Below are 13,202 nucleotides of genomic sequence, written 5' to 3' on the forward strand. Positions count from 1 at the left end.
AGATAATTCTGATAAGTAAATAAACTGCCTTTCAAAATTTCAAATGAAACCTGCAATTTTTCTTTTTTCCACCTCCTCTCAGCTCGCCTACATTCCCGTCTGAGTGAACGAGTGGTTTCATTAAGCCACGGCTCTAAAAGTTTCTTTTTTGTAGTTTTTATAGTTTTTAAGAGAGATACGGTATTTAGAGCATTTGAGCATGCATTGTTAAAATTTAGAATAAGAGCTTCAATATCAAGATTGCTATCAGTAGGAAACAGTATTAGCAAGGACTGCATTTAGTTGAAGAGCAGTTTCAGAGGTTATAGTATGAGAAAGTAGGGGTTTAATAATAATAATAATAATAATAATATCTGCATCTGCAGCCCTGAAATAATAAAATCAAAAGAAATATGAAGGGCTAACCCAAAGAGAACTAAGACATAATGATAAATAAGACCAAAACCCAAACCCAAAAACCCAGAGTCCTGACAACAAGAGGGAAACACAATGTTCTGATATTCATTGTGAATCTTTGACTGAAAACAAAAAAAAAACACGGATTTTGGAATAATCCTGGAATAATGCCAGCTTAAATCTATTAAAAACGAGAAGAAGAAAGTTTTAAAGAATCGTGTAGAAGAGTTTCACCAAGAAACAGTTTGGATCCATAAAAACATGTCTCTGAATGAAACAGACATGTAGAGACTGAACTATTATTTATGCAGTGAGAAAGTTTTTCTAACAGGAGGAGATTCTTTAGACTCAGCACAGAAACACTGAGGAACCAGACCAAACTGTAAATCCAGGAATCAGAGGTTCAGTGAATGTGGTGTTGAAGGTGTGGAGGAGGATCAGTGAGTCAGAGGAAACTCTGTAGAAGGACAGAATGCCAGCAGAACAGTCCACATACACTGCTACTCTGTTAGAGACAGAGGAGGAGGAGAGACGTTTTTCTCTGTTATTGTGCAAGAAAGAGTAACCATCAACATTAGAGCAGCTCAGACTCCAGGATTGATCATTCAATCCAAACCAACAGTCTCCACTGTCTCCTTTCCGCCTGATTCTTCTGTAACTCACTGATATATCAACTTTTCCTCTCCACTCGATCTCCCAGTAACAGCGACCAGTCAGACCAGTTCTACACAGCAGCTGATACCAATAATCAAATCTGTCTGGATGATCAGGATAGGACTGAAGCTCCTCCACATATGTCACCTTCCTGTTGTCTTCAGACAGTTTGAGGTTTCTGTTCACTGTGTTTGTGTTGATGGTGAGTTGACAGGAATCTGATGGAGAGAACAAACACAATCCAGCTGCAGTTATTGATCATTTATTGACACTTTGATGATGACTCCTGAATGAGTGATGAGACCATTTGAAAATGGTTGAATGTGAGCTGCTTTGTTGTCATGAATCAGATGAAAAACACACTTACATCTTTTCAGTCTCCATGGACCTGGTGTCAAGAATTGGACTCCAGCAGGCTCCACCCTGAAAGGAGGAGGGGGGTCAGACCATCAGTCTCTTTCAGCAGCAAACATGGACATTACATGTCTCTCAGACACACATTGTCCTCCACTGACACAGGAACAGTCCAACATTTGGTCACGTCCACTTGTAGAAATCCAGACAAAGAAAGAAGAGCTGAGAGCAGACAGAAAACTGTGCTGTGATATTAAGCTCACATTCACAAACCAGGGAGAGGCTTCACACACACCTCTGAAAAACACCTCTAACCTTTCAGTACTTTCTCTACCAACCAACACCACCAGGTGGCGCTGCTGCACACATTTACAGTGAGACCAAGAAGAAGAAGCAGCATCCTGAATCCAGCAGCTGCAGTAATGGCTTGTGAAGGTGTCCAAGGACCATCTGGAACCAGAACCAGCAGATCCAACAGTCCAGAGAGTCTTTGTTTTAATCTTTCCTCTCAGATTTCTGAGCTTCTCTGAGAGGGAAATGACATCATCATTGTACTGATGATGTCATGCTCTGATGTCACTGATCAGGAGCTGCTGGACTTGTACTTTTCCAGCATGGAGGACAGAGAAGATCTCAGCTCTGATGAGCAGCTGGCCTGCCTTCAAACTGATTCTGGGTCAATGAAATATTTCCAGATGAAGTCAGACTAAAATGACTGTCTGATTGCTGTTGCACTCAGACAGGCCAAGAAGAAAGCTTCAGGTTCTTCTCCTGTTCAGCTCTACATCCATTGATTTGATATTACATTCATTTCCAGAAAGAGTTGAAATGTTTCAGAAGCAGTTATCCAGCAGCTTAGAAAAGATCTCTCTTCTTTCCAACCTGATTTAGTCCATGAAGCAGAACATCTCTGCTACTACACCAACAGCAGGTAACTTTCCAGCTCTCAACTAATTTGAGTTATTAAACCGTCATAGGAGACAAAGGGGGTTTCAAAATGTTATCCATTCATTTATAAATGCCTTGGCTGTAAACTAGATATTTAGCTGCAAACTAAATGTTTTCCAGCAGACTGACTAAAGACATTTCTCCCTCTTCCTCCTCTATCAGACCTTCTCTGCTCCTGCAGCAGGTTCCTCCATACCTGAGAGCTTCCAGTCTCCAGTGTGGATCCTTCAGTCCAGTCGACAGCAGCTCCACTCCTGAGTCTCCTGGAATATTGTAGCTCAGGTCCAACTCTTTCAGATGGGAGGGGTTGGAGGTCAGAGCTGAGGCCAGAGAAGCACAGCCTTCCTCTGAGACCAAACAGCCTGATAAGCTGCAGACACAATTCATCACATAATGAGGATATGAGATCTCATTAGGTAATGAGATCTCTTCTGGTCATTTTCAGGAGAGGAAGACATTCAAGAAAGTGGTCAGTTCTGTATGTGATACAATTCAACATTTGTCACATGTAGAATGGATGAAAAAGCCTAACAGCTGCTTGGAAGAAGGATCTGCAGTAATGCTCCCTTATTGCATTGCTAGGATGCAGCAATTTATCAAGTATGCAGACTAACATCATCATTCAAAGCCTGACCCAAAAGTTTTGAAATGTCTCTCTTATTGGTTATTTCAGCCTTGAGTGAATGAAAACTAGTCATGTTTATGTGTGGAGACTTGGACATAGTTAGCCACCTCACAGTCTCTTATTGAAATATTAATTACATACTCTTATATCAGGTGGCTGACAGAAATCTGGATTCACCAGGATTGAGAAGTTTTTACCTGAGAGTTTCCAGGTTGCAGTTTGGACTCTTCAGTCCAGCAGAGAGAATCTTCACTCCTGAATCCTGCAGGTTGTTGTTACTCAGGTCCAGTTCTCTGAGACTGGAGGACTGGGAGCTGAGAACTGAGGACAGAGCTTCACAGCTTCTCTCTGAGACGTTACAACCACTCAGTCTGAGGAGACAGAGAGAAAAATGTGGTATTATACAGTTAATCAAAAAGTATGTTTTACTTTCCATTCAATTATGTTTTTCTTGAAAAGGTTGAAAGGATCTGCAAATAAATCTACTACTGAAATATTTTTAACATCATCTCTCATAGCAAGTAATTGTAACCATAGTACCTTAAAGTTTCCAGTTTGCCATTTGGACTCTTCAGTCCAGCAGAGAGAAGCTTCACTCCTGAATCCTGCAGGTTGTTGTTACTCAGGTCCAGTTCTCTGAGACTGGAGGACTAGGAGCTGAGAACTGAGGACAGAGCTTCACAGCTTCTCTCTGAGAGGTTACAGCCACTCAGTCTGATGAGACAGGGAGAAAAATCTGTCATTAAACAGTTAATCAAAATATACATTTTTCTGTCCAATCAACAATCTTCTGCTTTGACAGACTGAAAGAACCCTCTTATTTTGTAAATTTTTACATTGCTCTTTTTTAAATTGGTTAATTCTGTAGATGGTTCTACAACCTTGAATAACTGAACTACATGCAACAAGGAGGTTGGCAAGAGAAATATTAAATTCCAAAATGATTTGAATTAATCCAGTTTCAGTTTTATCAGAAAGAGGAGTTTTGCTGCTTGAATGTGTAACATCATGGTTAACCACTGAAGGAAGTTGATCTGTCTTCTACTTGTGGACTTCTATTGGATGAAATCTTGGAGACATTGCACTACTAAACAAAATGAAACAACATTAATCAATATTTACCTCATTATTAGCAGATTTATCTTTGTCAAAAATAACTGCAGTAACAGTATGTGACCTTACAGAGCTTTGTTGGAGGCTTTAACCACTGGCAGCAGCCTCAGAAGAACCTCCTCTGAAGCAGAGTATTTCTTCAGGTCAAATACATCCAGATCTTTTCCTGATGATGCTAAGATGAAACCCAGAGTGGACCACTGAGCAGGAGACAGTTTATCTGTGGAGAGACTTCCTGAACTCAGAGACTGTTGGATCTCCTCCACTAGAGAACGATCATTCAGTTCATTCAGACAATGGAACAGATTGATGCTTTTCTCCGCAGACACATTTTCACTGATCTTCTTCTTAATGTACCGAACTGTTTCCTGATTGGTCTGTGAGCTACTTCCTGTCTCTGTCAGCAGATCTTGTAGGAGTCTCTGATTGGTCTGCAGTGAAAGTCCCAGGAGGAAGCGGAGGAACAAGTCAAGGTGTCCATTTGGACTCTCTAAGGCCTGATTAACAGCTCTCTGATGGAGATAATTTATATTTGATCTGTTAAAAAATGTAGAGAAAAATGATGGTGTATCTTCATTCATCAAGTTGACCCTAGAGTTGATGAAGGTCTGATGAACATGAAGAGCAGCCAGAAACTCCTGAACACTCAGATGGACGAAGCAGAACACCTTGTCCTGGTACAGACCTCTCTCCTCTTTAAAGATCTGTGTGAACACTCCTGAGTACACTGAGGCTGCTCCGATATCGATGCCACACTCTGTCAGGTCTGATTCATAGAAGATCAAGTTTTCCTTCTTCAGCTGATCAAAAGCCAGTTTTCCCAGAGACTCAATCATCTTCCTGCTCTCTGGACTCCAGTGTGGATCTGTTTCAACTCCTCCATCATACTTGACCTTCTTCACTTTGGTCTGAACAACCAGGAAGTGGATGTACATCTCAGTCAGGGTTCTGGGCAGCTCTCCTCCCTCTCTGGTCTCCAACACATCCTCCAGAACTGTAGCAGTGATCCAGCAGAAGACTGGGATGTGGCACATGATGTGGAGGCTTCGTGATGTCTTCATGTGGGAGATGATCCTGGTGGCCTGATGCTTATCTCTGAATCTCTTCCTGAAGTACTCCTCCTTCTGAGGGTCATTGAACCCTATGACCTCTGTTACCATGCCAACACACTGAGAAGGGATCTGACTGGCTGCTGCAGGCCGTGTGGTTATCCAGAGGAGAGCAGAGGGAAGCAGTTTCCCCCTGATGAGGTTTGTCAGCAGAACATCCACTGAGGTGGACTCTGTAGCATCAGTCAGGATCTCCTTGTTGTGGAAGTCCAGAGGAAGTCGACTCTCATCCAGGCCATCAAAAATGAACAGAACCTGGAAGTGTTCAAAGCTGCAGATTTCTTTGGTTTCACTAAAGAAGTGATGAACAAGTTCCACCAAGCTGAACTTTTTCTCTTTCAGCACATTCAGCTCTCTGAAGGTGAATGGAAATATGAACTGGATGTTCTGGTGGGCTTTGTCTTCAGCCCAGTCCAGAGTGAACTTCTGTGTTAAGACTGTTTTCCCAATGCCAGCCACTCCCTTTGTCATCACTGTTCTGATTGGTTGATCTCTTCCAGGTGGGACTTTAAAGATGTCTTCTTGTCTGATTGTTGTTTCTGGTCTGTGTGGTTTCCTGGATGTGGTTTCAATCTGTCTGACCTCATGTTCATCATTGACCTCTCCAGTCCCTCCCTCTGTGATGTAGAGCTCTGTGTAGATCTGGTTCAGAAGAGATGGACTTCCTGCTTTAGCAATTCCCTCAAACACAGACCGGAACTTCTTCTGCAGACCAGATTTAAGTTGATGTTGACAAACTGCAGGAAGATGTTCTAAATAAACATACAAAGTAAAATCAGGAACAAATCAAAATTATATTCTGAAGAAGTTTGAATAATGTGATTCCATCTCTTCATATATCAGTAAATGTATGATTTATCCATCAGATTAAATCTTTGTAAAAATCCTCTTACTGCTCTGCAGACGGTCAGCCAGCTCCTCCTGATTCATCCTCCTCAGGAAGTTCAGCATTATCTTCATCACTGCCTCTCTGCTGCTCCTCCTCTGCTCTTCATCACCTTCTAACACCCCATCATCTTCTGTCTGACTCTCTGGGCATTCTGGGTAATCTGGACTCAGAACCTTCTGGATCTTCTTCAGCTCGTTCTTCACAAATGTGACAATATTGTCCTCCAGCAGCTGGAACAGAATAATAGATGAAGGAAACATCAGACTGAAATCATGGAGCCAAACACCAGATGGATGTTGAACAGAGTGACAGTACTCTGATCTACAAAGTCCAGCTTGCAGATGAATGTGAAAAGAACCCATATAAAAGTAGTTGTACATTTACAGACCATAAATATGGAGTCCAGCTGTGTTTGATGCTGCTGGACAGATGGACAACTTGGAACCTCTGAGCTCTGTTGGTCCATTCTGTGGAAGAACCAGGAACAATTAGGAAGTCACTAAATATTCATCCAGCAGTATTCACAGAGGAAATCACCAAGAGTTTCACACTAAAATTACTTGAAGCAGAACAACAGAGCATCACATGAACACAATACAAAGGAGTTAGAAAGAGGAAGATGAATTATAGTAACACCAGAATCAGTCAGTAGGTGTAAAAGAAGTTGATGTTGCACACCAAACAGTCCACACTGTCAGCAGATCTGATGCTGGTGGACACATTGTCCCAGAAAGTGGGGACAGTGGAAGTGAAGGCTCTGTCCACACAGGTCTACAGGACAGTGTGGGACATCCAACAGGTTCTGATGATTAGATCTGAATGATGTGGACATGAAGGAGGACTGAGCACTTTGAGCTGCTTTTAGTATGAAGGGTGCTTTATAAATAAAATTGACTGATTGATTGAAATATATGGGTGTGTGTCCATGTGTGGTCCTCTCCTGGGTGTTATAATGAGTGTTTTTAAAATGTATCCTGGAAATCCTGTTGAGAATAAATAATTCTGTGTTTTCCTCTATCTCTTTTAGGTATTTGCATGCTTGTATATACATAAATGCAAACACAGAGTACACGCATGCAAATCTAAGGTTAAAGGAAATTACATACTAGGGAACTCCCTATTTGGAGCGTAACTTAAATAAATAAATAAATGAACAAACAAATAAATAAATATAACTGGGAACATCTGAGTTCATACTGATTCAGTTTCCACACTTACAGCAGTTAGAAACAGCTCACCTCTCTGATGGTGGAGATCCAGGAGATTTAAAGTGAATGATCGCATTCTTTGACCTGTCACTCTTCAAGGACACACAGCTGGGTTCTGGTTCTGGTTTGAGTCTCTGATGGATCCTGACAGAAACATGATGATTAAAACTTAATCTGTTCAGTGTGGATGAAGCAGCAAAGAGGAGCAGCAGCAGCTTCATCACCACGTCTGTTCTGGCCTGATATAGTGAACGCTGTGTGAAAAGAGATGGTGACCTCACCTCTGACCTTTGCTCTGGCTTTCATCTTCCCCATACAGAGTGGTTTTACAGGGAGGGACTCCCTCCTCTCTGTCCTCACACTGATCCATGCTGCTGAATTCACATCAGCTCACACACACTTTCTACCTTCACCTGCAGAGGAAACACACATCATTCATCTGCACATCAACTCTGATCACCCTCTCCCCAGCCACTTGTTCTTGCTCTTCTGGGGGAATACCAAGGCGTTCCCAGGCCTACCAAGAAACATAGTCCCTCCAGCGTGTCCTGGGTCTTCCCCAGGGCCTCCTCCCGGTGGGACGTGCCTGGAACACCTCACCTGGGAGGCGTCCAGGAGGCATCCTGACCAGATGCCCGAGCCACCTCAACTGGCTCCTCTCGATGTGAAGGAGCAGTGGCTCTACTCTGAATCCCTCCCGGATGACGAGCTTCTCACCCTATCTCTAAGTGAGAGCCCAGAAACCCTACAGAGAAAACCCATTTCGGCCGCTTGTATCCGCGACCTCGTTCTTTCAGTCATGACCCAAAGTTCATGACCATAGATGAGGGTGGGAATGTAGATCGACCGGTAAATCGAGAGCTTCATTTTTGACTCAGCTCTCTCTTCGCCACGACAGTATGGTACAGCACCCGCTTCACTGCAGGCGCTGCGCCAATCTGCCTGTCGATCTCCTGCTCCGTTCTTCCCTCATTCGTGAACAAGATCCGAAGATACTTAAAATCCTCCACTTGGGGCAGGACATCCCCCCGACCAGGAGAAGGCACTCTACCCTTTTCCAGCTCAAGACCATGGCCTCGGATTTGGAGGCACTGATCCTCATCCTGCCACTTCACACTTGACTGTGAACCACTCCAGCGAGAGATACAGATCACAGCCTGGTGAAGCCAACAGGACCACATCATCCATAAAAAGCAGAGATGCGATTCTAAGGTTACCAAAATGGATACCCTCAACACCGTGGCTGCGTCTAGAAATTCTGTCCATGAAAGTAATGAACAGAATCAGTGACAAAGGGCAGCCCTGGCAGAGTCCAACTCTCACTGGAAACAAGCCTCACTTACTGCCGGCAATGCAGACTGTGACACCGGTCATACCGGAACGTGTACAAAGTTCTCCCAGAGATGGGAGTTAAAGCTCCATCTCACAGGAGACTCTGCTAGATATTTCCAGCAGAACCTCACAACACGTTTGGGCCTGCCAGGTCTGACCAGCATCCTCCACCACCACCAGAGTGAACTCACCACCAGGTAGTGGTCATTTGACAGCTCCGCACCTCTCTTCACCCGAGTGTGCAAGGCATGCAGCCGCAGATCCAACGAAACGATGACAGTCGATCATCAAACTGAGGCCTAGGGTGTCCTGGTGCCAAGTGCAAATATGGACACCTTATGCTTGAACATATTGTTCTTTATGGACAATCTGTGACGAGCACAGAAGTTCAACAACAGAACACCACTAGAGTTTGGGGAGAGAGGGGAGATGTTCCTCCCAACCACGCCCCTCCAGGTCTCACTGTCATTGCCTATGTGAGCGTTGAAGTACCCCAGCAGAACAAGGGAGTCTCCAGGAGGAGCACTCTCCAGTACCCCCTCTAAGGACTCCAAAAAGGGTGGGTAATCTGAACTGGTGTTTGGTGCAAAAACACAAACAACAGTCAGAACCAGTCCTCCCACCAGTAGGCGGAAGGAGGCCACCCTCTCGTTCACCGGGGTAAACTCCAACATACAGGTGCCGAGATGGGGGGCAACAAGTATGCAGGTGGTGGGCCCATAGGAGGGGGTACCCATGTCTCCTCTTCGGGCTGAGCCCGGCCAGGCTCCATGGGTAAAGGCACGGCCACCAGGTGTTTGCAGTCATGCCTCCCCTCCAGGGCAGGCTCCAGAATGGGGCCCCGGTGACCTGCATCCAGGCAAGGGAACACCAAATCCAAAGTTCTTGTCCATCAATAAGGGATCTTCAGCACATCATACTGAAGAAAAAACTGCTGCAACAATAATAAACTATTGTGCATTGTTTGAGTGCATAATTAGCTCAACAGAGACATTTTCAAGCCATTCTTAACTAAAAACCATCATAATCATGTCTGCCATTTGCTCAAATGAACAACTTCAAACATATAAATTAACAATGGAAGTGAATATGAAAGTGTGAACCTGATAGTGGATTGATTTTCTCTTTCTTTTCTCTGTGAAGCTGATGCTTTTTATTCTCATGCTACTTTGCTCTGTGTACTGTGCTAACTTTCTTGGAGCCTCTGCACATCTTCCAAATTGCAAACTCAATCCAAATTGAGTATGGATCTGGTCCCGATGACAAGAGTGGGCAAAGGACAGCCCTCCTGCCCCCATGGGACATTTGCATCTGGATAGATGATGGATTCCTGGGAGAAGGAAGACCCTGTCTCTGTCCATATAGTTGGTTTGCCAACATTTAAAATGCATACCAAATTGAATTTTTGATAACAGGATTTCTGCTTTTTGGAGCTGGCCAGTACCTCACATATCCTGAAATTTGGGAAGTGTTGGCAGCTTTTTTGGCCATTGAGAGGCTGCCCGGTTTGTATGAAGAAATGCCTTGCTGTGAACACTCTGACTCAGATGCTGTGTGAGCAGAACCAAACAGGAAGCGATTCTTGTTGAGAACCTCAGTTCAGTTGCAGTTCCTGAAACTTGCTGGCAGGAAGGAACAGACTTTGGAGAAGTTGCAAGCTCAGCTCAGCGAGATTGATTTGGCTGAAATGTAACATTGAAATGTAACAGTGAGACTTTAAGGCAGATGGGAAACTTAACAGAGTCAATCCAAAAATAAATTATCCAAAATTATCCAAAATAAATTATTGTCAATCAAAATGAATCAATCAAATTTTATTTATATAGCACTATTCAGCAGCAAGTAATTTCAAAGAGCTTTACATCATCAGAAACACAGAAACACAAAGTCATGCAACATAGAATCAACAATCAAAACATTACATTAAGTCGTTAAATACCTAATTGAGTATGTTTCAAATACAACTCTAAACAGGTGGGTTTTGAGTCGAGATCTAAAGAAAGTCAGTGTTTCAGCTGTTTTACTGTTTTTTGGAAGTTTGTTCCAGATTTGTGAACCAAACTTCTCCTCGTTTAGAAGACCTGAGGGGTCTGGAAGGTTGATACAACAACAGCAGATCTTTAATGTATTGTGGTGCTAAGCCGTTCAGTGATTTGTAAACTAACAACAGTATTTTAAAGTCTATTCTCTGAGCTACAGGGAGCCAGTGTAGGGACTTTAAAACTAGTTCTATATGCTCTATCTTCTTGGTTTTAATGAGAACACACTGTTGCAGTAATTAATGTGACTAAAGATAAACACATGGATGAGTTTCTCTAGATCTCGCTGAGACATAAGTTCTTGAATCCTGGAAATGTTCTTCACGTGATAGAAGGCTGACTTTGTAACTGTCTTTAAGTGGCTCTGAAAGTTCAGAGTTCATCACTACTCCCAGGTTCCAAGCCTGATCTCTACATTTTGTCATCTGAATCTGGCTCCCCCTGTGTCAGACATGTAAGGCTGGCTATCTCAAATTATCCTGGATGTTATGAACAAGATGCTCTGTTCCCACTACCCGACTTGGATCTGGTGATGCCTACCACCATCACCCACTCCCTCTTCTCTCTCACTACTCCTGCTCCTTTCCCCATGACATCTATGGACCTGATTCAGAGCTCTACCTCGGTCAGCTGATAACCGCTCTATCACTTATCAAGTTCTTTGGCTTGGGAGCTATGGACAGTGTTCACTGGCGTGTGTGTGCCTTTGCAAACACACACAGGCACACCCCCGCACACACATGCACTTGCACTGGAGAATACTGTAGCTATAAACACACACACTCTAAACTCACTGCCTTTGCTGACCCCCTCCCTCATTATGTCTTCGTACCGGAGCCTAGGCTGTTGCAATGAGCTGCGTCGCTCACTTGGGCTACCTGTGCTGGGACCTGTCTACCACCATCACCCACTCCCTCTTCTCTCTCACTACTCCTGCTCCTGAACCACATGTTCTGTTTTTTTATGTTCGGAACATACAAAACAACTTTTCATGTGCAGAGGTTTGTTACAACCTCACATCTGTCTTTCGACAAACTAACAACAACATTCTTCAGAGACACAATCAAACAGTAAAACGTGAATCATTTAAAAATTGGTAATAGTATTTTCTACCATCATAATGTTAAAATACAAGTAGTACATGACTGAATACCAAAATGAATTTGCAGTATTTTAATGCAGGGTGCAAAAAAGACCAAAACATGCAAATAAAAAGGTGGAAGCAATGACAAACACACTCATTTCTGATAGGTGTGAGGCACCGGGCTTAACTAATTATGAATGTTAGCGTGAGTTGGAGCAGGCTAGTTGCACAGGATAAATTGCCATGGTAAACTACTGTATGTGCTACTGCTTTTGTGAAACAAAATCAATTCTTTATTAAGCCAGGATATCTGAAAAACACTGGCTTAATCTGCTATTCTTGTTTTGTGAAACAGCACTCAAAGCTTTAATTCAGGATATAGACATATGAAGCAGTTTGTTCAGAGAAAAACCAAAGAAACATCAGCTGTTCATGTTGTTTGATTGCAGTTCACCACTAATCTAATAATCCTGAAAATTAACCTTTAAAAGGAAGAGAGATGAAACTTTGAGCTGAAATCAAAAGTGAATCTGTTCTCCAAACTTCAGAGAGCAAAAACAAACAGGAAAGTTCCTGAAGACAAAGTTTAAGTAGGAAACAAAGCAAACTTACGGTTTGTTCAAACGGTCAAAAGAGTTGAAGAAGAACGTCTGAAAAACAGACTGACTTTCAAACTGAAAGTAAATGTCAGGGATACTGTGACCTATGATGTCACAACTCACATGCTTTTTAGTTTCTTCTTTCAAAGCGGCATAACCAAGTGAAATCAGAGGAATCACAATAAAATCTTCATGAGGAAGAATAGAAGTCCTGATGAAAATAATGGAATCATGAGGAGAAATGAGCCCAGAAAACAGAACAGCTGCTTTATTCATTCTGCAGTAACTGGTCAGACTATAAATACAAACAGAAAATAATCAGAAAAATTGAACTAATTTGTAGTTCCTGTGTAACCATAGATTATTATTTTAGTGTGGTGAGCAGAGTGAGGACAGTCTCTGTTTAAAACCAGGATCAGCTGAGGAGGTTCTGCTGATCCAGGTTGAAACCCTGATTTAATTTCAATCAACCTGAATTTAATGTTTTGTCACTGTGTGAGAGCTCTTGTAACTGAGTTTAGCTCTATTAAAGGAGAACTAGAGGTTTGTTTCTGATGAGACTACCTGTTTCTCTTATTTCCTGACATTCATGTTTTGGATTTTTTTTAAATGAAAGTCCAACTGAAATTGTTTCCTCCTGAAATTGAGGACAGTGTCAGTTACATGACAGGGTAAGGATGTGACTCTGTTGTCCACCTGGAAACAGAGATCTGAGTTGTGTTCTTTTTTAGCTGTCACTATATAATCATCTGATGGGTGTTTGACTGACTGTTCAGTTCAGTGAGATGGGTCTTCGAACACTTCTACCTTTGAGTAGAAATAAAGACAAAGATAATCTTTCTCGTTGATAAC

At 42.7% G+C, this 13,202-nt stretch overlaps 1 protein-coding gene and 1 pseudogene across 1 annotated transcript in view; both read right to left on the bottom strand.

Moving 5' to 3' along the window:
* Nucleotides 1–13,202, bottom strand: part of LOC114149750 (protein NLRC5-like) — a 1,536,511-nt gene that overhangs the window by 507,530 nt on the left and 1,015,779 nt on the right. The gene's annotated exons all lie outside the window — the stretch shown is intronic.
* On the bottom strand, nucleotides 745–12,382 carry LOC114149822 (NLR family CARD domain-containing protein 3-like; annotated as a pseudogene).

The sequence above is a fragment of the Xiphophorus couchianus genome, chromosome 8 (assembly GCF_001444195.1).
Source record: "Xiphophorus couchianus chromosome 8, X_couchianus-1.0, whole genome shotgun sequence".
NCBI lineage: Eukaryota > Metazoa > Chordata > Actinopteri > Cyprinodontiformes > Poeciliidae > Xiphophorus > Xiphophorus couchianus.